The sequence below is a fragment of the Micromys minutus genome, assembly GCF_963924665.1.
Source record: "Micromys minutus genome assembly, chromosome: 8".
NCBI classification, from domain to species: domain Eukaryota; kingdom Metazoa; phylum Chordata; class Mammalia; order Rodentia; family Muridae; genus Micromys; species Micromys minutus.
Window position 1 is genome coordinate 1882734 of NC_137977.1, and position 26262 is coordinate 1908995.

The 26262-nt window shown below is 43.6% G+C and overlaps 1 pseudogene across 1 annotated transcript; it reads right to left on the reverse strand.

Annotated features, from left to right (window-relative positions):
- Positions 1 to 14818: 14818 nt before the first annotated feature.
- LOC308423726 (RNA-binding protein with serine-rich domain 1-like) lies at positions 14819 to 16290 on the reverse strand (annotated as a pseudogene). Its single transcript has 2 exons — positions 16279 to 16290; positions 14819 to 15537 (listed from the first exon to the last, which is right to left on the reverse strand). The product of its transcript is annotated as an RNA-binding protein with serine-rich domain 1-like (transcript).
- Positions 16291 to 26262: the final 9972 nt, after the last annotated feature.

A 26262-nucleotide genomic window follows, 5' to 3' on the forward strand; every position in this document is an offset into this window, starting at 1 on the left:
GGAGGCCAGAGGCCAGAGGCGGGCTGCAGAAAATAGACATTAGGGAGTATCTCAAAACTTAAAAAGAAAATAGCTCTGGCTCTTCCTTCTTCCTGCCTGTTTGTTTGAGAAGCCAAGGTGAGGAAAAATAGAAAGAGACGTGTAGAAGTGGTTCAGCTGTGACAAACACTTGTGCTCTTGCAGAGGCCTGAAGTTCAGTCCCCAGAGCTCACACTGGGTGGATTACAAATGCCTATAATTCCAGGGGAATCTCTTCTGCACTCCTAAGGCACCAATGCATGTATGTGTATGTGTGTGTGAATACACATACAGAAAGTTTTACAATGTTACAAATAAAAAATAGCTGGTGGTAAATAAAGGGGCAGGAATGTAGGGAAAAAGAGTAAGAATGAATCACAGCAAAAGCCTTCTTCTCGTATGCAGTCATGGGAAGAAAATGGAGTCCCAGCATTTTCTGGAAGGACACGAAGTTCCATGCAAATCTGTCTTTGCTTTCTCAAAGTCCATGGCAAAGAAGGGATGGATGGAAAAGACAGACACACACTAGTAAACCTCCTAAGTTGTCGGCACAGACACGATCAACAAAGCTGCTTCTGACCGCCCTGACCGAAGGGCGTGCGTCAGGGGCCTTTGCTTTGGAGGCCACCGTGGCTCTGGTTGGCTCTTTACAAAGCCTCTTTGGCTGTCTTTATGGTCCATGACATCTTATCGCTTCTCTTTCTCCCTCTTAGCCCACCAGGGCCATCCAAATAGGATGGACTTGCTTTTTCTTCAGGTTCACAACGTGCATCCTGGCTAACCTACTCCCCGACAACCCGCAGCCTCCCCCATGAACTTGGCCCCTCTTATCTCTATGGTAACAGAAGGCATGGTGATGCCGGGGATTTGCCTCGGAGAGTTGGCCGGAACAAGCTGCTTTCCTGGGATAGCTTGTCCTTTTGCAGTTAACCGAGCTGCCTGGGGAGAGGCGCAGGATGACAGGCAGCCTCCAGATGCGGGCGCTTGGCAAGTCTGAGCTGAGCGTCTCCGGGAAAATATGATGTAATTAACAGAACCTCTGCAGCTGGAACGATTCAGTACCTCACATCGATTTTCCATGTCTCCTGTTTACTTCCGCTTTTTTAAACCATCCACGGTGACAGGAAATCAAAGCATTATAATGGTGCGCACGAGGGCCACAGAGCTAGGTCAGCATTTCCTTGAGAAATTCTGAAATTAATCAGTTTGCGATCACTCTGCCATCCCTTTTCACTCCTAAATTAAGCTGATCTCCAAAATGCTAAGAAATAGTAATGTGGTTTGGATATTAAAAATACCAATTGCACCAAAATTTGAGAGGACTGCTGGGGGGACAGGGGGTGGGGGAGAAGTCACCCCAAGTGTCTGGGGCTCAGAAATGTTACCAGGGGGAATGAGAGAGGATCTTTGTTTTCAGTTTAATTTTCTTTAAAAGAAAAAACAACAATCAAGAATTCCATTATATGGTGTGTGTGTGTGTGTGTGTGTGTGTGCACTTCTTTGCTATGGCACATGTGTGGAGGTCAGAAGACAACTTGCAGGAATCATTTGTCTTCCACTGTGTGGGTTCCAGAGATGTAGGCAGTAATGCTTGGAGGAAAGTCCCTTTTCCTGCTGAGCCATGTCCCAGCCCCTGTGTCCTGTCTGTCACTAGCTGAAAGGGAGTAAGTTTCCTGTGGCACATCTTCATGGAGTGTCCTGCGAAGCTGGGCCGCGTGTCTCGTAGTCTATCACTGTGAGTGCCACCCTGACAGGTAAAGGGATGCTGGGTTAGTTTTAGTCTAACCTTAAAATCCTGGGCAAGTGCAGAGAGCTGGGTTAGCAGGCGTAGGGAATTGTCTCTAGGGACTGGGGGCCCAGTCTGATCCTCAGGACACACAAGGTGGAGAGAGAACAGATGCTCTTAAGTTGTATTCTGAGCTCTATTCCTGTGCAGTGGCACTTGTGTGTCCACTTACATACACATAATTAATAACCAGTGAACAAATAAGGTAAGATTCATGCTCGACAAAGCAGGAAGGGTGGTGGGAAGCAGAAATCCTGGCTGAAGGCTACTAGCCTTGGATCTGTTTGATGCTGGATTAAATTTCATTTAGTCGTGACTGGTGGCAGGTCTCAGTCATACTGATCAACTCACTTTTGTCTTCTTTATTGACTCAGATACTATAGTCATTTTGTAAATAGGAAAATTGAGAAAAGAAGAAAATTGCCCATAATTTTATCACTCAAACACAATAGCTCTGTTGTTCTTGGCCTGTTATTTGGGGTCATTTTCAAGTTCTGTGCTTTGATAGGATGCGTGCACAATGTGCAAACAAATTTGTTGTCTGATTTTTTCACTTGCTAGATGTCAGGAACCCTCTCCCACGCTATGCCTAGCTTTGGTAAATATCTTGTTAATCGCTGCCTGAGCAGCTGGAATGATTCAGTCTCTCACATGGATTTTCCAGGAGTTCTGCAAAAGTAGAGACACTCCATTATTTTTAACCATTTCCATATTTGCTACAATCCATCAAAACCACTTTTCAGTATAAGTAATCCCATGATAAGCATTTTTACATGTAACACTTTTCCATACAGGAGATGATTTCTTTCGAATAAATCCCAGATATGTCTTAGTATCTGTGAAAATTGTATGGCTCTTCCTACTTCTTGCTGCTCTTCACAACTCCGACGTGAGTGTACCGTCTGACATGCATGAGGGACTGTGGTGCTCTTAAAGAGTGCTGTGTATATAGGTCACATGTGTGGCACCAGGAGAGTGTTATGCAGACAGTTCTGGGATGCAAGTGAATCGCCCAGAGATCCCCATTTTCAAACCTAAAGGTGTCCTTTGCCTACTGTGGTTGACTCCCCGAAGTCACTTCATTATAAGCCACTTCTTTTCAGCGTGCAACAGACAATGTATTCTTTGTCTGCTTATAATGTTCTGTTCCATCAAACCTTAGAGAATGTACTTGAATCACAGCCCCTTGTGGGTCCCACAGAACTTCGCCGGCAAGCCTTTGCTGGGAATAACACCGTTGGCAAGTGGAAATATTCCGAGTGGAAAGAAAGTGCACTTTCTAGGAAGGGAGTACGAGCCTAGAGATGTGGAGGGAATGGTACCAAGGAGTCCCAGCAGCAGATGTTCTGGGTATTGAAACTCCCACCAGAACAGCTGCTGCAATGTAGAATCACATCTGGGCGTGTGACGTGGCTGCATCATTACCTACCAACAGCAAAACAGCCAGATGCTTCCAATCCATTTTAAGGATCAAGCTTAAGGTCAGAACCTGTGAAAAGTCCCCACTTCCCAACCAAGAGCTTATCAATTGCCATGACAGTTCCTGCAGACCCACCCTCACGGGCACCTCAAGGAGCTGGTTTCAGCAGGTACAGAGCTCAGCTGCCATGCACCCAGACCCATGGCTCCAGGCTCCTGCTGTCTGGCTGGTGAATGAAGTCATCAAAACCCTTCCACACAATGGCTGCAGCCTGGCTTGTCACAGTATGTGAAGCTTCCTGGGGGGAAGGGGTTGTGACTTATTTCTCCTCGAAGGAAAAGAGGAAAAACACACCTCTTTCTCTCATACCTTTTGCTTTTTTTCTCTAATCTCCTACTCACAGATTTCTTCTAGGTCTCTTGAGCGTTAAGCATCTAACCAAGTTCTGGAGGCAGAAAATTCTTTGCTCTTGAAGGTGATGACTGTGGGCTTCCACTGCATGTCTCTTGTCTCCTGTCATTGTTTGATTGTTGTATGGATGTAGACGTCACTGCCAATAATAACTGGTGTCTGGGAAGAGTTTGCATGTCAAAGCGATTTCCTTAAGAGTGAAAAGACTCATTTAATCACTCATTTAATGCCCTAGAGCCCATGAAAAATTGTGAAGGGGTGGAAGTGTGATCTTACAAACTCTGTGCTAGGGAAGGAGAGGATCTCTGAGGCTGATTAGACAGCTTCTCTTGCCTAGTCAGGGGACTCCAGACCAATGTGAGACTCTGTCTCAAAGGAGGTAGGTAGTGTTTTCGAGTCAAAGCTTTCCTTCTAGCTACCATATACATGGACACTCATGTGCACATACATAAACATTAAGAAAAAAAGTGGTTCTTGGGGCAGGGCTCAAAGCATTTAGTATTATACGGAATGGAGAGGTAACATAAATAGGAAGGTGAACATATATTATATACACTACTATACCACATTATATGAGGGACCCCAGAATCTTGGATTTGGAGATGGTTGGGGATTGTATCATCAGCTCCCAGTAAATGTTGAGGACAAATCATACTTTTTATAAACAGAACAAAAAGAGCACCAAGGCGGAAGCACAGACACAGCGCACCTCTCTCCCTCATCCCTGCACACCTCACTCCCTCATCCCTGTCTTGTACAGAGGACAACCTGTAATTGAAGCTCCTTGCCTCAGGGCCTGTCCAGTTATAACGCTTTGCTAAGATTCCCGCCTTACCCAATTCAGTTTAGATATTATCTGTTTATTCCACACCACCGTGGTGAGGGTTTCTCTGCTCATCCTCTCAGTATTGCTGTGGCTGTCTGTTCCCATCTGTGGTGAGTGTTTATATTATTTGGCTCTGTGCCTATTGTTTTCCCTGGGCTAAGCCACCTTTACATTTGCCTTTAGTTCTTTGGACTTTCCTCCACATTAAAACTGATATTCATCTGCATTTGCATTTTTTTCTGTGAACCAGTGACTGATGTTCCACGCCCTTATGACATCTCTGAGGCCCTGATTTCCACAGACCCGTCAGTAAGTCTGAGTACACCTGCCAGCCCCACCCCCACTGCCAATTTGGATACTTTTTTCCCAGAATTCCCCAAGTCCCTTGGTCTTCAGGTCTCTAGGACCTGACATTTGGGCTTCTTCACCTTGCTTTTGGTCTGGGATTTATTCCGTCCTTTCTCATTTTCTGCATTTCGGTTTTGCTTCATCTCTTTAACTGATGGGAGGCTGATTACAACACTGATTCCAGTTGGCTCTGTGAGTAAGGGCTGCAGAAGGAACCTATTTATCTGTAGCATTCTTTATCTTCTGTTGTACTGGGGGAAGAAGCTGGCATAATGGAGACCCAGCAGTCTTGTACTGGTCTCAGTGTTGCTGGGGAGAGACAAGGGGCCATCTCTAGTCTTTGTTTTCTGCAAGGAGCTCTCCTTTCTGAAAACCAATGATCATTCCTAGCTCTGAGATTTGATATTTCACAACCTTACCTTGCTGGTTTTTTTTTTTTTTAATATAACACTCTGCCTTTCTAGAAACATGCCTTTCACGTCTCAGAAATTAAGCAGTGGTTGGATTATTGTTTAACTTATTTTTCTCTCAGTTTTATTTTACCACATTCTTTTTTGAGCCATTGTTTTATCATGTAGCTTTGGCTAACCTGGAAGTCACTGTACAGGCCAGGCTGGCTTCAAACTCACAGAGGAAGCCCCATCTAGACCTCCTAAGTGCTGGGACTAAATGCCACCACGAGTAGCTGTTTCACTGGACTTTTAGAAGCTGAGCACACTGGGTGAAGTCTCTAAAGTTGTTTTATCCCCATGTGATCTCTGTCTTTGACTTTTACAGGACAGTTGGTACCTCTGAGCTTCCAAGTGCTCTACTGAAGATTGTTTCATGTGGCTGTTCTTTGTGTAACCCCTGTCCTCTCCTTTGCCCTCTGATTATTCTCTCAAACTATCCAATTCTGTTTTCACGAAGATCACTTATTCTCAAGACTTCCAGATGATAATTCCTGTGCCGTTATTATTTTGTTCCCTCTCCTGCTTCTGTTGCTTCTCAGCTGCTCAATCAGTTATAGACAGATGATAAAGAACACGTTTATTTTTTGCCTTTTGCTATGTTTGATGCCTTCTTCAAATGTACCTGCATTCTTGCCATAGTTTAAGAAATAGTCTTACAGTCAGTCCACAGGAGACTGATGACCCTGGCAGCTGGCCTCTGTGTAGATATTGTAAAAACGAGCTGACTGTGTGCATGGGGCAACTGGTGACCATCAAAGAAAGTATTAGGTTTATTTGATGAAGAACTCAAATGGAGTCTTTTCAGATTTTCCCCTTAATGCCAACCTGCTCCTTGCAGAATCTCCCTCCTTGGACATACATATCTGAATTCTTTATTCAGGAGCATTTTAGAACCAACTTTTACCAAAGGGCTTTACTTTGAGCCCAGCATTCTTTTGTCAGCTAAGATTCCACCCTCTCCCGTTCCAGTTCCCTCAAGTGTGTCCAGCATAGGTGAGGCCAGAGAGCAGCTGGTGGAGGCTGGTGGGAGGGGCCCGCGGGCCCGCGGTGCAGACTCTGCCTGGGTCCTGTGCTACTCACCTCCCAAGCGCTGCTCAGTGTCTGAGGCCCATGAGCTCCAGGTTCTGCAGGTGAACCAGATGTATGGGTTCCAGATATTTCCATGCCACTCTGCTCTGCTCTTGTTCCTCCATCAGGTTCTCTTCCACCAAGTGCTTTCACAGTTGCCCAGTTGCCCGCTGTTGTTTTCTCTCTCGTGTCTGCTTTATAAGTATTTAATTTCTCTCTTGTCGTTTCAGAAAGGTTTTAGATGGGAGACTAGACTAACAGGTTTATTCTGTAACAGATTAAGAAAATGTTATTCGTTTTTATGACTTCTAGAAATGGAGGTAGTGTGTGTGCTTGTGTGTGTGTGTGTGTGTGTGTGTGTGTGTGTGTGTGTGAGAGAGAGAGAGAGAGAGAGAGAGAGAGAGAGAGAGAGAGAGAGCGAGAGAGAGAGCACCAAGGCACAGAGAATACCATAGGGTTCATATTCAATTTATAGTAACATTCAAGTCACTATGTCAGGAGCGGCCATTTGAATTTCTGGCGTCTGTGAATCCTTCACTGTGTCAGGCTCTAGTGAGGCTGGGTAAGAGACCTCAGAGAATTGTCTCCCCCCGAGCAGCTGCTGCAACATCAGGAGTCTGGAAGGCCAGCTTCTGGGAGGGCTTTGTATAATTAATTGGGGTCTGGAGTTGGACTCCTCTTATGTCTCTGTGATATTCACACTCACCCAAACTGCTGGTGATTTTCTTAAAGGAGGAAAATAAATAAAGAGACAAAGACTCTTTGTCCTAGAAATCTTGTCACACAGGAAGGGCCTCGAGAGACCCTCTTTCCCTGATCTACCAGATGTGACTTTAGGGTCTGTTAATAGCCAATATTTTTGAAGTTTCTCAGACTTTTTTATAAAAAGAGAGAATAGAAGTGATACTTGTTAAAAACAAATAAAAAGAGCCAAGGGTCAGGCAATTGAGAAACTATGAGGCACATTCTCCAAAATAGCTAAGCTGTAGACTCAGCCCAGGACAGAGAGGGACAGCCCAGGACAGAGAGTGACAGCCCAGGACAGAGAGGGACAGCCCAGGACAGAGAGGGACAGCCCAGGACAGAGAGGGACAGCCCAGGACAGAGAGAGACAGCCCAGGACAGAGAGGGACAGCCCAGGACAGAGAGGGACAGCCCAGGACAGAGAGGGACAGCCTAGGAGAACATAGTCGGCAAACACAATGGAATATTATTAGGCATCAATGAAAAACCGCACAGTTTTCAACAAATGAGTGAACATGGAGGATACGATGTTGAGTAGGATAAACCAGACTGGCAAAGACCAGTGCCTCATCTGCCGCAGCTGAGCTGTCAACCTGAAGACTGGAGAGTGCTTATGAGAGACCGGGAAGGATGGTATTTGGGCAGGACTCGCTACACATGTGTGTGGAAATGCTACACTGAGCCCCAGTAATAATATATATGCAATACATGTTTAAATAACTAAACATTATAGTGCCATATAAAATATCTTAAGAACAGATTCATTATATCTCACCCTTCAAAGAAATCCCAGGAGACCCAGGAGCTACCACAGAGAAGACCCCCTGTTTTTCTATGTAAGTTGAGTGAAATCACTTTGTTAGCAGCTGGATTTTGAAGATCAATGAAGGATATATCAGGAAATGGTCTGTGACCACTCTTACACTCTTCTCTTTGAAACTGGTGAGCTAGCTGTTGCACTGTGGAAAATGTGACATCGGATAATGAAGATCAAGACTTCTGTATTGGTCCAGACAAAATGTGGCAGGAATCCAGCTGCTACTTTATACAAGGATGCCAGTCACTGCGTCCTCAAATTTCTAACTCCCAGAGCCTCAACATGGGATCCCTGTTGAAGTTAAGACTTTAAAGGGGAAATTGGGATTGATGGGGTTGCATGGATAAGGGGAATCTCCTGCTGTCTCTGCTCATAAGAGGAGGAAATGTAATCATGTGAGAACCAGGGCTGCAACACAGAGAAGGCGTGTGAAGGAATGGCAGGAAGGGAGTTACCAGCAAGCCAGACACATAGATGTCGCAGAGGAAGACACATCTTCTGACACCTTGGTCTGGAATTTGATCATTTCAGCTCTGTTAGAGAAGGAATTTCTATAGTTTAAACTATCCAATGTATGGTATCTCTTGTTATAACATCTAGGCAAATGAATGCAGCTTGTTTTTGTTTTTTAAATTTATATTTGATTTAAAACTGGATATTAAAAGAACATATAAGCAATATGAATAAGACACTCCTCAAACCAGCTTTGGTTACCACTTGTAAATGTAACCATTAGACCTTTGCTGAGAAGCTTAACTGTTTACACATGAAGGAAGCTACTTGGTGCAGTCACATGTGAATAGCTGATCTAGAAGTCAATCAGATCTTGGGCTTCCATGTGGAGCTCAGAGCTTTAGACTCCCCTTTGAGCATCTCCATAGCCCTCAGGGAAGGCTTGCCAGATATAAAGGGTGCTGGGCAATTAACTTGAGAGTCCATTCCGAAATTTTGCCATCATCCTGGATAGAAACCAAGTGGAAAAGGACACTGCAGGGTACATCTTGAGAAGCTGCCTCTCACAGAGAAGACCCTTCATTGACTGAGCCTCTTGGGAACATATATATGGCCAACTTCTATAATCAGGCTGGGAAAGAAATACAGTAGTTTCTTCTTTTACTAAACCATTTAATAACCATTTACTAAAAGTGCTTGTTTGAGGCCGATAACCTCATTTTCTTGACCCACCAAAAAAACACTCGTATATTGGTTTGTCTGGAACCATAAGCCAGGAGGTTGCATGTTGTCACAACATAGCAAAGGCCAACAAAGCAAGTCAGAACATATGTTCAGAACGCCCTGATCTCAGTGTCATACTGTCTGCTGGCTCATGCTAACCCAAGCCCAAGATCCAACCAGTGAATGGCAAAAAGTAAAACTGAGGGCTGGGAAGGTGGCCCAGTTGGCGAGATGTTTGCTTTATGTGTGAAATGACTTGAGATTCATTTCTAGTGCTCCATGTCAGAAGCTAGTTGTAGTAGTTGCATGCTTCTATTCTCTACAAGATAGCAAGACAGGGACTGGTGGACCCTGAAACTTTCTGGCAGACAGCCTTATACATATGCTTATTTATAAGTTTAAGGCCAAGAAGAGACTTTGTCTCAAACTAAAGATGGATGTTGCTTTCTGCCTTCCACATGTATACACTCATGTGCATGTGTACCTTGGACCCACCTGTGTACCCATACACACATACTCTCTTATACAGAATGAAACTAAAGGAGAATTACAAATTCAGACTGAGAAAAGAAAATAGATACACACTGCCACACACGCGTACATTCTCATACATGTGTACACACATGTCATGCTCACATGTGTATGCTCATGTTCATACATACATGCTCATAGACGTAGACACACACACACACACACACACACACACACACACACACACACACATATGAGTGTGGGTGGGAAAGAAAGCAGTAGAGAAGGAGAGTATGTTCTGTGAGACTGTCATATCCCAGGAGAGCTTGAGTACCATGGGATTGTCATTCATATTCCTTTGGGTTTGCCCTCACCTCCTCTGGTTCTGTTTGAATCTAGAGACTGTGTGAGACTTTCAGGAAGCCCATATGAGCTTGCAAATGTGATGTGCTTTCTGATGGATATTCATGAATTCACTGAAATGGAACAAAAGGGATATGGAACAAGTTAATATTTTCATGTTTGATTTAACTAGCAGGTTAACCTGAGAGTCATTCAGCTATGAGCTGAAGGCCTCATTCAGGCAGAAGAAGCAGGGCAAGGACTGAAGTCTAGAGGTGGCTGGCCATGCTAAGGGGTGTGTGTGTATGTGTGTGTGTGCACTCATTCTTGTAGGATAAGTCTTTCCTGAAAGCATGCAGATTCTCTGGTGCTTGTTAAATACCGTATTGATGTCATGTGTTTGTATACAGTGGGATTAGGGGACCAAACTGAATCACTGCTGATAGCTGCTTGAAGGGATGTTTGACTAGGAGATTTACACAGTGTTCTTAATAATCTTTTTTATTTATTTATAGAATGTTATCATTCCAAACATACAGAGCTGCCATCCCCAAGGAGAGATGCTTTCTATTTGCGGACCACCAGCTCTGCATGTTGATTTTTGAAGAGATAAAAAGAGCATCTGGCCACCCTAGCACAGGCTCACTTCCCCTCCCTCTTCATTATATGAAGAGCCGATGAGATTTTTGCTTCATTCCTATTTATACAAATAAAGACAGCAGTCTGGGAGATATGTCACACTGGCACGAGGCGCCAACGATCTTGCTGGGTCGAAATGTACATGTTCCATTAACAACAATTATAGTGTATAATTAAGGTTTGGGTTCCCAAGTGGGACTCTATAGCTTCCCCAAATAGTCATGGGGTTGGGAAAGACATGGGAAAGTAAATAGATGCCTCCATTATTCTCCTAATAGTTGTCCAACTCGTGCCCTCACCCCAGAGCATCACCAGTTTTTGTGTCAAAGATATTCTTACTCTACAAAGAACATACTGTTCAAATGCCCTCTAGTCTAGCCAGAGGTGACGCTACTCTGAAAATATTCATGGTTTTAGAAGAAAGACATTAGCAAGAAAAGCCAGCTGAATATTCCCATGCATTTTATGGGATTCCTATATAATGGGGAGCATGCAGCAGGATGAGGGTAAGGTTTAGATGTGGAAACATTCTTCTGTAGACCTCCATTTCTAAGTTCAAATGGAAATTTTCTGAGGCATTTGTAATTTTAGTACACCCATGCACATGTATAAACAACCACAGAGAAAGGCTTAATGACTTTCATGTTTTCTCACCTGGAGGAGGGGGGTTCCTCTGGACACCTCTCTTCCTGCAGATTTTACTCTTCAGCCTCTAAAACTGCAGGATTTGACCTGTTGGTCTTGACCATTTTGGGAGGTGAATGACCCTTACACAAGTGTCACCTAAGACCTAAATCACAGATATTAACATTCATTTATGACAGCATCAACATGATGGTTATGAAGTAGCAATGAAATAATTTTATGGTTGGGGGGGTCATCACAACATCACAACATAACACAAGGCTACTAAAGGGTTGCAGTGTTAGGAAGGCTGGGAACTATTGCTTTGAAGAGAGCTCTGACTTGTTAACATCCAGGACTGCTGATTGTGACAGATACATTTCTACGAACAATTATCACAGTGGCAGGGTTATAAATTATAGATTGTGATGGTGCCTCCCTGGAATGAGGCAATTTCTTTTGATGACAAGGTGGCTTTCAATAATGGTCTCAACAGTCAAATCCTGAATCTCTAACTGTAGTTCAGACACAGGGGAACAACCCCCTAGGAATCGAATAGCAGGCTTATATGGTCAGAATAGCTGTTAATAGAAAACTTGAGGACTGAGACAGGTCAGGTATAGAGGGGGCAGGAGACTGGGAGGACATTTTATCATCTGTGCCAGGGTGAAGCGTTCCCCTTTAGATTTCTGTGGTAGGAGACTGTGGTTACAGCAAGGGCAGTTAAGCAATGTTATTTTTTGTTACTCTGCATTTTCTAGGGGAACTTGAAATGGGAGTTTGTTCTAGGTCACTGTTCCATTTGATCAGGTGGGCGACATCTCAATGTGCTTCCTTGCTGAGGGATAAAAGTCGAGTAGATATTGTCTATAAGAATGTGTGGCTTTGGTTAGGTGGAAATAATATACAATCTTTTTAAAGTTACTTTTCAAAGTCCCTGAAAGAAAATGGCTTAGGACATAAAAGTCTGCTGATGACGTGTATAGATTTCCTTGATACCTAGAAGCCTGACTATACAGTGTGGTCAAAAAAGTGAAACAAACAGACCCCCCAAAACAAAGAGGGTTAACATGTAAGTAGGCTCATGAATCCTGACATAGCATGAAGACGAATTTTGTTGAACGTCTGGTTGAACTTATTGATGACTCTCAGATCAACCTCCCCCCTGTTTTTTTTTTTTTTTTTTTTTTTTTTTTTTTTTTTTTGGTAAAGAACTTAATTTATTTAGAATATGAATTCCCAGGTGGTAACAAGTACCTTTGTCTAGTTGGAGCAGTAGAAAGTATCCAAGGAGATATTTTTCTTTGAAATATGTAGAGAAGCGCAAAAGAACATCTTCATCCTGCTAGATGCAACATTTGGGTGACATTTGACATTTGTGTACGCCTGTTGCAATTGCTGTAGCCGACTACCAAACAGAGGAGGCCTCACCCAGTGGCAAAAAGCAAAAGACACCAAGTCACCCATGTCCTGTGAGCTGGTCACTCCAGACTTCCTGATCCGCCAGAGCACAACACGTGTAAACACGTGCACTCGCATGATGTAACATGTTTTCCTCACTCTAGCTGCTTCCAGCTGGATTTTCTGTTGCTTGCAAATGAAAGCAGCTGGGATGGGCCCAGCACTATTCAGAGCAGTGTGCCACTGGGACAAGTCACTTCGATGTGCTTGGATGGCCAGCACATCAGCGCCAAGTACATGAAATTTGGTGGTCTTCGGGATTTAGTTCTGAAAAGAGATCTAATGCCTCTGTCCTTCTGTAACTGGAGAAACCTTTCCCTCCTTCAGGTACCCATAACACATTCCTTTCTCTTCATTTCCTTCATGTCCAGTTTATTTTGTAAGTCACTGAGTCCAGACTGCTGCCTATAGGGAAGTTGACTGATATTGTTGACTTGATGTTGGGCAGGAGCGCAATGATGGTCATGTCATATCCAGACGACATCACCTCAATGATGGTCATGTCATATCCAGACGACATCATCGCAATGATGGTCATGTCATATCCAGACGACATCATCGCAATGATGGTCATGTCATATCCAGACGACATCACCTCAATGATGGTCATGTCCTATCATGACGACATCATCTCAATGATGGTCATGTCATATCCAGACGACATCATCTCAATGATGGTCATGTCATATCCAGACGACATCAGCTCACATCCCCAGTCTCACATTTCTTCAGGCATCTTTTCTTTGGTGCTCCTGTTCAGTGGTGAACACTCAATAGTCCCTTAGTCTCAGCACTTTGACCAATTCTGAGTCTGTATTAAATGCTCCCTTTTGTAGGAGAAAGGTTTCCAGTCGTGGTTGAGGGCAGAACTAATCTATGGGCAGGAACATACATATTTAAAAGGCAGTTTGACAACGCTTAGTAAGATTATACTAGGTTCTCCCTTATGGACTTATGACCTTCCAAGGCATGGAGTTTTGACCAGGTTTATAGCATAAGTCATGAGTTCCCTCCCAAGGGGCAGGCCTCAAACCTGGTACAGAAGCAGCTGGTCTCCCACATCACCTTTGTGTCAGAATCACACCAGTGAGCACACCTTGTTGGGCAGTTTGGTATTGCAACCGTTCAGAGTTAATTGCTATATAATTCCTTTTCTCACCCAGTGGTCTCCATAGCACCTTATGGAACTGAAATCTGCCAGCAGGGACTTGATTTCTCTATGTCCTGCAACAGAAGTGCTCTGCTTTCAGCAGCAGGACCTCACCTTCGAGCTCTGGAAGTAAACGAAAGGTAACGGTGGCAGCTCGCATCATTCTAGACACCCTGGCAAAGAAATGGCGCAGCTTGAATTGTTCCAGACGCCCGGTACGTCCCCTACTCACAGCTCACGGGGCCTGCAGTCTGCCTAACTTTCATTGTTTTGCTTTGTAGCTAAGCTGCTCTTGAACAAATAATCCTCCTGCCTCAGCCTCTCTAGCACTGGAATCACAGTTTTGTTGCATGTGTGTGTGTGTGTGTGTGTGTTTGCATTTTAATCCTAGGCTTATTCAACAATCCATTCACTGGACACTACATAAGTACAAAGAAGACCTTATCTAAAATGCTACAAAGTTACAAAACTCAAAACATTATAGCACTGACTATACAATAAAAGAAAAAGAGGCAATGAGCACATTGCCAAGAGGAATCTGCAACGTCACCATGAATGGCAGGTGACAATGGATGTGGGCCAGGTTTCATGAGGATCCTGAAGAACTGGTTCGCCAATTTTAAAGTAACGGAGACACGGGCAGAAAAGACAACCATTTATGCAGGAATCCTTCAGAGGTTTTAACGCTAGAAGTTGAAGGGTACTTAGCACGGGGCATGGCCAAGCCTAACAGAACAGCAGCTTGGTCCTTCCCACAGGTGTGGCACAGCGACAGGGAGGGCTTGACCGAGCTGTCTGACTGGACACCGGTGTGCTGCTACATGCTTCAGTTGGCTCTGCTACCAAGCAGACTATCAAAACTGAAGGGTGAACTTCCTCTGTGTGAGCTGTTCCTCTCTGGACACAGTCCTGAACCAACAGTACCTCTACAAGTCAAATCCCTCCTGCAGAGCAAACTGCTGTTTTCAAAGCCTACTTTGGTAAGGGATGCTTCCTCACGGACCCACGTTTGGCTACGGAAAAGGACAAAACCTAAGTTACAGAGGTACGGATCGATGTTCCTGCTTATCGGGAGGAGTTGGAGCTGGATCCGCTTCTGTGGCAGCTGCAGCAGGGAGATCAAGACCTCCTATGCACAGGGGACCTACGTCTTGGGGATTGAGACCTTCTCCTCATCCATGGGGGTGACCTACGCCATATGGTATGTGGTGGATGCATTCTCCTGGGCAGGCTGAATGGCGGAGGCCGTGGCCGAGGCCAGGGTGCCAACACAGCAATAGCAGTGATCTCTCAGCCATCAGTGTGTCCTCTACCCATGTGTTCCAGTGCCTTCTCTGCTTCATCTGGATTCTCAAACTCCACATATGCATAACCTTTCTACAGGCATGTCAATCATTTTAATTTTCCCATAAATAGAAAATATTTCCATGATATGATCCTTGGTCATATTCCTAGTGATTCTCCCAATGTGTACTTTGGTGGGTTTAGGTGAAGGGCTCCGCCTTTCCCTCTATTTTCATGTCTTTTAGGTGGTTTGGATTTGGAGCGAGAGCCCCGCCCGTTGTCATGCCTGGGGAGCAGGAGGAGCTGCTAGAACTGGAACATGGGGATGTGCTGGAGCTTCCCGAGCGGCTGGATGCAGAGGACGAGCTACAGCCGCTGCTGCAGCCTGTGCTGGCGCTGGAGCCCGAGCTGGAGCCCGAGCTGGAGCCCGAGCTGGAGCCCGAGCTGGACCTAGACCTGGTGCTGCTGCTTCCGCTTGAAGCGCTGTGTCTCTTCCGAGTCTAATCTCTGTCACCGTCCTTCTCACTCTACGCTTTAGTGGCCCCTTTATCGAGCCCTGCATTTGGTAGGAGGAGGAGCCATCTTCCCAAGGCCGCCACCTCCTCCTGCTCTTCTCAGACCTGGATGCCGGCACAACTGGATCACTGTTGTACGCCATCATGCCCAGCTGTCTTTGTGGCCAGCTTTTGGCGATGGCAGCCTTTGGTAAATGAGAATAAATAGTGCAATCTAGAAATATTTATAAAAATCGAGTTAGTTTATTATTTTAATAAAGTATAATTTAAGAAAGGTTAATTGGATGTGTTTGTAATTATTGACAAATTGATTGCAAGTAATAAGCAACCCACAAAACATAATTACTCACAGATTGTTCCACGCCTCATTGTAATGCCAGGGTGCTGTGTACAGAGTGTCTGTGTACAAGACGCGTCTGGCCATAGGACATCACACACTCCTCCTTGTGTCCAGCATTGTGGCCTGTGTGTGACTGGGAAGAGGGAGCCGGGGCTCAGTGAATTGAATGTGAGATGTGAGATGCCCCCCCCCCCCCACAGGCTGACGGGATTGGAACCCAGCTGATGCTTCAGTTTGGGAAGGCATGGCACCTTTAAGAGGTGGAGTCCTATTGGAGAAAGAAGGTTACAGGGGCTGACCTTGGGGCTTTATAGCCAATCCCACTTCCTGTGTACTGTACACTTCCTGGGTGTGGATGCTGTCAGTGGCTGCATCTGTGATCACGCCTTCTCCGCCATGATCGACTGTATCCCTTTGGAACTGATGCCAACTCGTTTTCTCCCTTAAGTCAGTGTATTTAATTACAGTTCAGGAACAGAAAGGAAGATACCTGCTGTCAGCAGGTCTTGTAATGTGCTCCTTTTTCCTCAGTCATAACTTTTGACTTTCAACTTCAGGGGAAATGAAGAAAGTAAACTTAGCATCTTTCTTGACCTCTGCCAACCTACCCTTGGATAGGTCTAACATTTTTTATGGGCATGAATAATACATAGAGGAAAATTTTGAAGAAATATATCAAATCTTCCAAGAGCTCCTGAAGTGATTGCCTTGAATACATTCAAAAGAATTGAATTGGAGGACGTTTCCATGTCCTTGGAAGAAGTGGTTAGAGCCAGGAGACCTTTCACGGAGAATACGACAATTCACTCAGAAGGACCAGGTTGAAAGGTCATACCTTTACATGCCTGGCTATGTGACCGTTTGGATACTTGAAATCTGATGACAAGATGTCTGTGACCTTCAGGGTGGTGTCTGAGGAAGACTCCACACAGTGCCCAGTCCACAGTCAGCATCCCATAACTACTAAAGCAAAAGCCAAGGGCATGCTTCCAAGAGCACAGTCTCTAGAGAACAGAGAGTGACAGGAAGTTATTCTCTGAAACATGCATGGAGTGGGGAAGCGCTATGCTCTGATAAAACACATCAACATCCTATTGGATAATGCGGTGAATTAGAGGAGCAAGTCCAACGGTCTAACCTGGATGAAACTTTGACACGTGTAAGTTAGAATGCTTATTAATTAAAGTCTTGGGAAGAGGGCTTTCTGAACCCCAGTTAGGATTTCACAGCAACATCATGGATGTGTTACTGTCCACTCACCTTTGGTATCTCGCATGGAATATGAGTTCAACACTGGGAATCCTCAACTGGAAATACCTTTCCAGGCGTGAAACCTAAGCTATTTCCAGATAGCAATATGGAGGGCGGATGGGCCCGTGCCATTCTCCAGTTTTCCCTTTGGCAGTTGTGTAGAATTGTGTGTACCTATCTATTTAGTGAGCTCCCTGGAACGGATGGAGTTCTTGTGTGACTTTTTTGGATTTTTCTTCTTTCACATCTGTTATTAGATCATTTTAGAAAAATGAAGTGGGTTTACTGCATAGCTCACGTTGTTTTAGTTGTTGCCTTACAGAACCACATCACAGCATGCTGGGTGTCACTCCAGAGAGAAGACGTAACTGCCCAAAACAGCATTGACACTCATCCCAAGGCCCTAGGAAATAAGAGAGAGGGGGGGGCTGGAGAGGGGGAGAGAGAGAGAGAGGGAGAGGGGGTGGGGAAGGGGAGAGAGAGAGAGAGAGAGAGAGAGAGAGAGAGAGAGAGAGAGAGAGAGAGAGACTCCACACTCACACATAGCACACAGCACTGACACTCATCCTGAAGCCACGGGAGGTGACAGAGAATGACCCCACACTACCATATTATGAATTGCATCCATTTGTGTGACTAAAACAGAAATACTCTGGTATTTTTGTTCCCAGGATGCCTTTTCAAGAAGGGCCTTTCCTAATTGAGTGTTTCAAGTGTCTAATTCATCAGGAGATTCTCTCTCTCTCTCTCTCTCTCTCTCTCTCTCTTTCTTCTTTTCTATCTATCTTTCTTTCTTTCTTCCTTCCTTCCTTCCTTTCTTTCTATCTTTCTTTCTTTTTTTCCTTCCTTCCTTTCTTTTCTTCTTTCCTTTCTACTCTTTCTTCTTCCTTTCCTTCTAAAGGGTCTCACCATGAAGCCCACCTGGCCTTGAATACATAGTTCCCACAGTCCTTCTACCTCAGCCCCTGGAGTGCTTGAACTGTGAACTTGTATATATTACCATGCTAGGCCAAGGAAGGGATTTTGATTCAAATAACACGTGTAGGTGAAGCCAAGTAGAATTTGGTCTTGGAGCTAGACTACTGCACCACTAGCTTCCCATTTGGAAGATGTACCTATTGTTCCCTGAGTTTACTCACTGATTCAGGGATGTTAGACTTCTAAATTTGGGCTCCATATTTTCAAATTTCCAGGGATGGTAGTTAGTGTTGTGGGGGGCACCAGTATAGAATTTTAAATTCGGTGAATACAGTTATATTTTGCAGTGAATCTCTGTCTCTACCAATTGTTCTTTCTGCTGCCTGTCCAAATGAACAGAATGCTAGATAAACTTGCCCTATGATGACTTTCCATGAAATCTCCCATAGCATGACTGTAAATCAAAGAGGTGCCACCCAGAGGTGTTCAAATGCCTCTCCTCTAATTACTCCTGTTCTGATGGTGCTTTGGCACCTGAAGGAAGTATAGCGACATGCGGGCAGACATGTTGCTGCAGGAGCTGAGAGCTCTACATCTGGATCGTCATGCAGTGGGGACAGACTGTGTGCTACACTAGGCAGAGCTTGAGCGTAGGGGACCTCAAAGCCCACTCACACAGTGACACGATGCCTCCTAATAGTGTCACTTCCTATTGGCCAATCATTCAAACACATGAGTCTGTGGAGGCCGTACCTATTCAAACCACACAGCACCTTTTTTGACGTTGGGAAAGAACTGGCAAGTGTCTTTCGTGTGATGGAAAGGTGAGGTAGGTGTTGATAGGTGAAGGTACACTCAGGCACAAGTAACAAACCTGAGGGTAAGAGGAGGGCAGGGGTCCTTCCTAACTGGTGTTTACTTGCTACCCAAGTTGTCATCATTTTTGGTTTCCTGGGAAGGCGATCATTTTGTTTAAATATTTCACCATAACTGTAGTGCTAGTCACCAAGTTTTGTTCCCACTTACACAAATGGTTCCAAGTACTCATAAATTTAATTTTCATTTTCATATAAATATTCATAACTACAAATTTTAAAAATGTGCTTAATGTTTCTGAAGAAAATATTTAAGACATAAGGATTTTGAGAAAACTTACACTTTAACTTAACTCTCTAGTAATGAAAAGAAAATGTAATCACTAATGACACTAGCCTGCCTTTTGGTGAATACTTACGGAGTTCCATCCATGTTTCCTGGATTCTGCTCTGGGCTAGACATAAAATGAAAGAATGGGCTAAGTCATGGGGCTCCTTTAGGGTACCCACAGTCTGAAGGAGTGGACCTAGTATCATAGAAGTATGGCCAACTGTGGCAAGTTGACAACAGGAAAATGACAGGGTAGGGCATGAAGCCTGCATTGAGGATGCCAAGTGTATGCTGCTGCTCAGAGGAGGTCTGGGGGAAAGGAACACTTAATGTTATTCTGTCCATATGAAGAGCTTCAGCAAAGCTCTTACACATTCCTCAAAAACTGCCCGATTCTAACATTTCTAAACAACCGTTAAACTAACTACCACAGTTAAATGTTTTATAATATGATATTCTTTATTGATACTAAACATTTGTATGAAATGAGGGGTTGACCTTGAAGAGACTGAGGGGCATGTCCTAAGTCACGAAGCTGGCTCATTGACAGATGGAAGGTTGTAAGGCCTCCCTAAGTGCTCGAGTCGTGAGTGCTTTTCTTCGTCACCGTGCTGAGAAGCCACCTGATGGCATTTCACAAAGTGTGCTTACTTAGGGATACTGCATTGGCCATTTGGACCCTCATTCTGCATATTCCTGCCTGTTACAGACCATTCCTTCCCCGTGTCCTCGGTTCGTTTGGCAAGTGCTGCTGCCATTCCTCAGCTCTTCCCTCTCCCCACTCTCTGAGTGATGACACTAATGTTCAAGGCATGTCTCCCATTAAGGGACATTTCCTAAATCCACATCTAACTCTCCTTTTGGTGGCTCTGACAAATATACCAGCTAAATGCTTGGCCTCTCTCCTGGAGGCTCGCAAGTACCATATCAGCTTAGTTCACTCTTCTCTCTCCCACTCAAGCTTTGGATTGTGCTTTTGATCCAAACTCACTTGATACTCACCATCTGCCCAGACAAGCAGCAGCGCTTCAGCTGACTTCCGCCTCTTTGAGTACTACCTGGAACTGGATCAACACGTCTTGAATTGGTCTCCTAAATCTACTTCTTAAAATTTGTTCTTCTCTCTTTCTCATTTTTGCTGCCAGTGCCTTGTGGATTTAAATAGTGTCTCCAGTGTGACTGTGGATTTCTTGAGATCACATTGAGGATGCTGGCAAGTGATTTATCTATGCATGCATTCACGAACTAGTTAGACCCCACAAAAACTTATGGAGATAAAATTTTATCACTTCAGGGAAAAGAGTGTTAATCCTTCTTTGAAAATGTAGCTTGACTTGGATACCCTGTCCCCTTTTCTGTACCATCTAGATTAATTACTCTATAGCTCTTGGGCCAAAGAATCTTCAGATATTAGCTGTTATATAGCTGAAATATAAGGATTAAGCAATGAGTTTTACCAATAGTTTGTAAAGAGCTGAACTTCCCCTTAAACTACTAAAGTTTTACTAAATAGGAGCCTAAGGTTTGGATATAAAAGTTGTCTGGTCCATTTGCGTAGATATGATTTGTCCGGTTTTTCTAGAAACAATTGTAGAAATTTCTAACTATGGTAATGTCTTTGGTAATTTCTAACTATGGTAATTAACATCTCTGATAATTCTAATAGAAATTTTACTTTTTGTTAACTAACCATGTGAAAAGTTTGCAATTTATAAAGGAAGTTCCTATTTTATGAAATGTCCACGAATATGTTTATTGTTGCATTTATCATATAGCTTTTAATGAAATAAACAAAGATAAACAAAATAGGAACTATTTTGGAAATTAACAAGATAAGAACAAAAAGTCCCTGAGAAAAGAATATTTTTTAATATGTATGTATGTTTGTATGATGTCTGTATATGGGTTTTACATGCTTGCATGTGAGTGTGTAAGTGTGGGTGTGCATTCCTTGGTGTACAAGTGGATGCTGAGGGCAACCTCAGATTGGTTCTCACCTCCCTGAGCCCTGGCCTCATGCTTGTTGCAGCATTCTGTAGGATGCGGTCTGTAAGCTTTGCTGAAGTATCACTGTTGAGAAGCCCACAGGGAATGTGAGGAAGCTTCAGGTAGGGAGCTAAGAGAAGGGAGGGCGGGGCAGGAGAAAGAGTGGCCACCAGAGATCATGAGGTGCCTTTTAGGTGCATGAAGTTTTATCCAGAAATTTGGCTCACTGACTCAATGCTGTAGCATGACTGACATCAACCAAGGTCACTCGGAGTGGGACTGTTCAGCCTGTCCATCTGCATTCCAGACTCGGAGAATTTTAAACAAGCACACTGGATAGTCTTTGAGTATGTGCACTTCAGAGAAATGGGTTTTTTGAAAATGGTAATAGTCAAAACAATTGGCTCTGAAACCAAACCAAGCTAGTAAGCTCCAGGTATCCACCTGCCTCTGCTTTAGTATATGTGCCTCTGTGTTCAGGTACTGAAGCTTGACTGGCAAGCAGTCGGCACACTGGGCCACCTATCTCCTCAGCCCCACCCAATCGCCCTCGAAGGTCCTGCTTTTCAATACTGTTGCCCAGAGAATGAAGTTTCTTATGGGAACTTGGGGAACATAGTTAAACCAATATGAGTAAAGTAGCTGTTGTATTGGGTGCCTGCACGGGGCAAATCTGACAGACCAAGGGTTAGATAAGATTAGACAGGGGAGCTTATGATCAGATTAATGGGTCTCTGGTTCATCCTTAGCCAAGGAGTGAGGACCTTGCTTCTAACCCTGGTGGTCTATGGAAAGGTCGAAGTGAAGGTTGTGTTTATTTATTGGTAGCTGTTAGTGGATTTTCTGCTTCTGCTATCATATATGCTGAACTCTTTGTTCTCGCCGTACTGATAGTTTTAAGCAATTGTCCATCTAGTGTTGGGTGGGTAGGAAAAGATGGGCAAATGGAAAGCCTGGGGTTAATGGAAGGCTGCTTCTTCATCTGAGAAAAGATGGCTTGACTGAAACCAGAAGGAGCACATTCTGATTTGTTTGCCCAACTCTAATTAAGCTTACAGCATGGAGACCAAGGAAATGTGACGTCAGGGGAATGCTTACCCTGGCTCCGGAGAAGAGCACAGAGACACTTCCTAAAATGCTCAAAAACAGTTTTCCTGTGGAAGGAATCTTCGGATCCTCTCAAGCTGTTTTGTGCGCTAGAGGCATTGCATCTTCTCCAGGTAATGAGTTAAGTACACGTCTTTGCAAGTGCCCCCTTTGACTGAGATCTTGGTAGATGGCATTACTTACTGTTCCTGAGGTCTGCTAAGTGACAGGAAACCCTCTTGTTGCCTGTGTTTCCCTGTGAGTTGCTAAGAGGTAGAAAATGAGGCCAGTCACTTGGGCTCTGACACTGTCCTAGATGAACTCTTCCCCTCAGGTGATAAAGAATGAATTTGCATTTGCAGTAGACCTACTGGGTGACAAAAATGAAAGGCACTATTCTTGAAAAAGTGCAGGGAGGGAGATGGAACTGAGAACAAGTGGAAAGATCTAGAATGTTTCCTCTAAATGTAAGCCTATAATGTCTTCTTGTGATAATAATTTTGGGTTTTCATATAATTACATGCTCGTTTTGTAAAATCATCTAAAAGTAAAAAGTATACCATGTAGTACTTTTTATAAACACAGGTATTAATGTCTCCCATGCCTATATGTGAATATTTTATGTCTATTTGGGGATGTTTTCAACAATCATGCCCTCATTTCTTTCTAGGTATTTGGCTATTTTGTTTTTCTACATCTTCCTAGGACATCTTTGTGCCTCCATCTCATTTCTTGTTCCTATAATAAGAACACTCTGACTTAAGGGAGAACGGGTATATTTTAATTCAAAGTCAGGGAATCTAAGGCTTTGAAGAGATGGTCACGTCACATCCATACTGAGAACCAAGTACAAGAGCACGTGCTGACCGGGAGTTGGCTGACTCCTTTTTACAGCCGTAGACACCAGGCCTGGAGATGTCTGCCTCGCATCAGACAGCCCCTCCCACTGCAATGAATGTAATAAAGATACACCCGCCCACCTGATGTCTCCAAGAATACCCAGGGGCCTCCTTCCGGGTGATTCCTGATTCCATATTCTGTCAAGTTCAAAATACAAGCATCACATTTAGAAAACTTAGGTTTTCATGAAAATTGGCCATTTTCTTAAGACTACATGGATATTGTCTGTATTTTTTTTTTACCACCTGTGTAAGTTTTGATTAAATCTGCTTTAACATATTTTTTATTCAATGAAGTAGCTTCAAGATTTTAAATTTTCTTTATTTTGACCAAATTTGGAATTTATGATTTATTATTATATTTTCTTTTCATGATATTGGGGATTGAGCTCAGGGTTTCCATGTGTCAGGCAAGAGCTCCTCTGCTGAGCTATATCCTCAACACACGATTTATTATTTAACAGAATTTCTGTTTTCATAATACATTTTATTCTGCTCTTTACTATTCCTTTTAGTATTTCTCTCTTGTTGGAATTTTATATTTACAGGAATGTTTTATAAATGCACCATCCTTTCCTGTTTGTTAAGCAAAATGTTTTCCCAGTTTTAACATAAAACTTCTTTGTGTTCAGTCTGTGTCTTTGGTCAGCAGTAGCTTCCTTCCAAGCTTCAGGAATGGTGTCCTCTCCGGTATAATCTCAATTTTCCTAGGAACTTGATATTGTTTGTGACCCCTAGGGGTGTGTGTGAGAGAGAGAGAAAGAAGGGGGACATTGGGCAAAAAGGCAGAGAGAAGGGAAGGGGGAAGGGAGAGGAAGAAAGGGTGTACTGGCTGGTTTTGTCTCAACTTGACACAGAGAAAGGAGCCTCAGTTGAGGAAATGTCTCCGTGAGATCCAGCTGTAAGGCATTTTCTCAACTAGTGATCAAGGGGGGAGGGCCCAGCCCATTGTGGGTGGAGCCATCCCTGGGCTGGTAGACCTGGGTTCTATAAGGAAGCAGACTGAGCAAGCCAGGGAAAGCAAGCCAGTAAGTAACATCCCTCCATGGCCTCTGCATCAGCTCCTGCTTCCTGACCTGCTTGAGTTCCAGTCCTGACTTCCTTTGGTGATGAACAGAGATATGGAAGTGTAAGCTGAATAAACCCTTTCCTCCCCACCTTGCTTCTTGGTCACGATGTTTTGTGCAGGAATAGAAACCCCGAGGAAGACAGGGGGTGTCACCTTTACACATGACACCCAGGCCTAGAAGCAGTGTTCTCCTGTTTATATCGTCTTGACTGGATTCAGTCACATGACTCCACCACACTGCAAGAAAGGCTGGATAATGTAGTTCAGCAATGATCTCAGTAAAAATTAAAAATAGAACTTGGTGAGCACCAAAGGGCTTTTCTAAATCCTCAAAATTTTTAAGGTCCTTCCGCACAGATATTCATTTACCAGAAAGCATGAATTTCCTCACAGGTATTAACTATATGTTCTAGCCTGTCCTCTGTCTTAGCTTCCATATGTCCTTCTGTTGTATGTATAGGGTTCTTCCTCGAAAGTGCACACTTAGACTGAAAGGTTTCTGTCAGCACTGGCATTTCAATGGAGGATTTTAGTTACAGAATCTTCTTGTGATCACAGATGTAGGCATTTTCTAGAATTTTCTCTTATATCTATTTTTATTATGGTTTCCATGCTTCCCACTTTCCTTGACTTTTAATAGATTCAACTTTGACCCCTTTCCATGATTTAGACAAAGCTAATTTTATTCTGTAACTTTAGTAATTTGAATACATCTAGATAGCTTAACAAGTTCAAATGTATTTCATTTCTAAAATCTCCCTTTTTATAAAAACACAAGAACTTTAGAATTCTTTAATTCCAGTCCCGCCAACTATTTTACACTTATTTTATTTTGAGGGTTAAGGTGACTCCTATACACCAATACTCTACTTACCTCATGTCACCCCACCAGTTCCTCTATGTCTTCCTCTCAGATTCATACCCTTCTTCCTTTAATGGTGTTTGCTATATGTACACACACATACACATATACATATATAAATGCAACCATCTGAGTCCATATTGTGTTGCTCATACATATGTGTGTTTATAGCTGACTACTTTGGATCAATTGCCTTTAGCTCTTCATCTAAGGATTATTGCCATGTGAGATTTCCTCACCCATGTTGGTAAGTCATTTGGTGTTAACATTATTCTGGCAACCATATTGTTGGGATTTTGTGGGTATAGAATTCTGATGTGTACAGAAGATACCTCTCCGAAGCAGACCTCCTGGTTCTTTGGATCTTACAATCTTTCCAACCCTTCTTTAACATTCTCAGAGCCTTATCATTTTAATTTTTTGGGAATTCCATATATACCTCTACTATGTTTAGATCATATTCACAAATGCCCACCCACATCTTCGATACTATTGAACAGTACTGTTAAAAAGACTTATAAGCGCAGGCCTCCAAGGTTGCCTGGTAACTGGCTTTCTTCCTCAGACTTCACACTGCTTTCTGAGGCAGAGATGTTGCAGGTAGCAACCAGCACATCCTGTCTCTGCTCCCTGCTGTACTGTGTCTGTGAACAGTTTCTGGTGCACGCTGAGTTCAGCAGCAGGGTTTCCTCATCTTTCTGTCCTTGTGATTTCACACTAACGTCCGGTATTACTACAGGAGTGACAAGCTCTACCTTCTAACTCTGCCCTGAGCAGAGCTATGGTAGAAAGTCGAACAACAAAACCCATGCAACTAATTTCTAAAATTCCCTATGAAATAAAAATGTTGACCCAAGGAACTGAGCTGTGACCCTCCTTCTGTTGAAATTTTGTGGCTATTAGGTAATATGAAGAGGATGATCTAAAGTGATCAATGGAGACATTATGTAACGAGACTGGGCTGCTTTATGTACTTGAAAGCTCGCTGAGACAGTCTTGACCATGACAACATCCTTTAAAGAGTGGCCAACTCACAGCACTGCCTCGCACCTCTGCTTAGACAATGGTTTGAAATTATTAGTCTGAGCAGAGATAGGGGCTATGGGAAAACAAAGCTTCAAGGAAACCTATTCTGCTAAGGCTAAATTTTAAT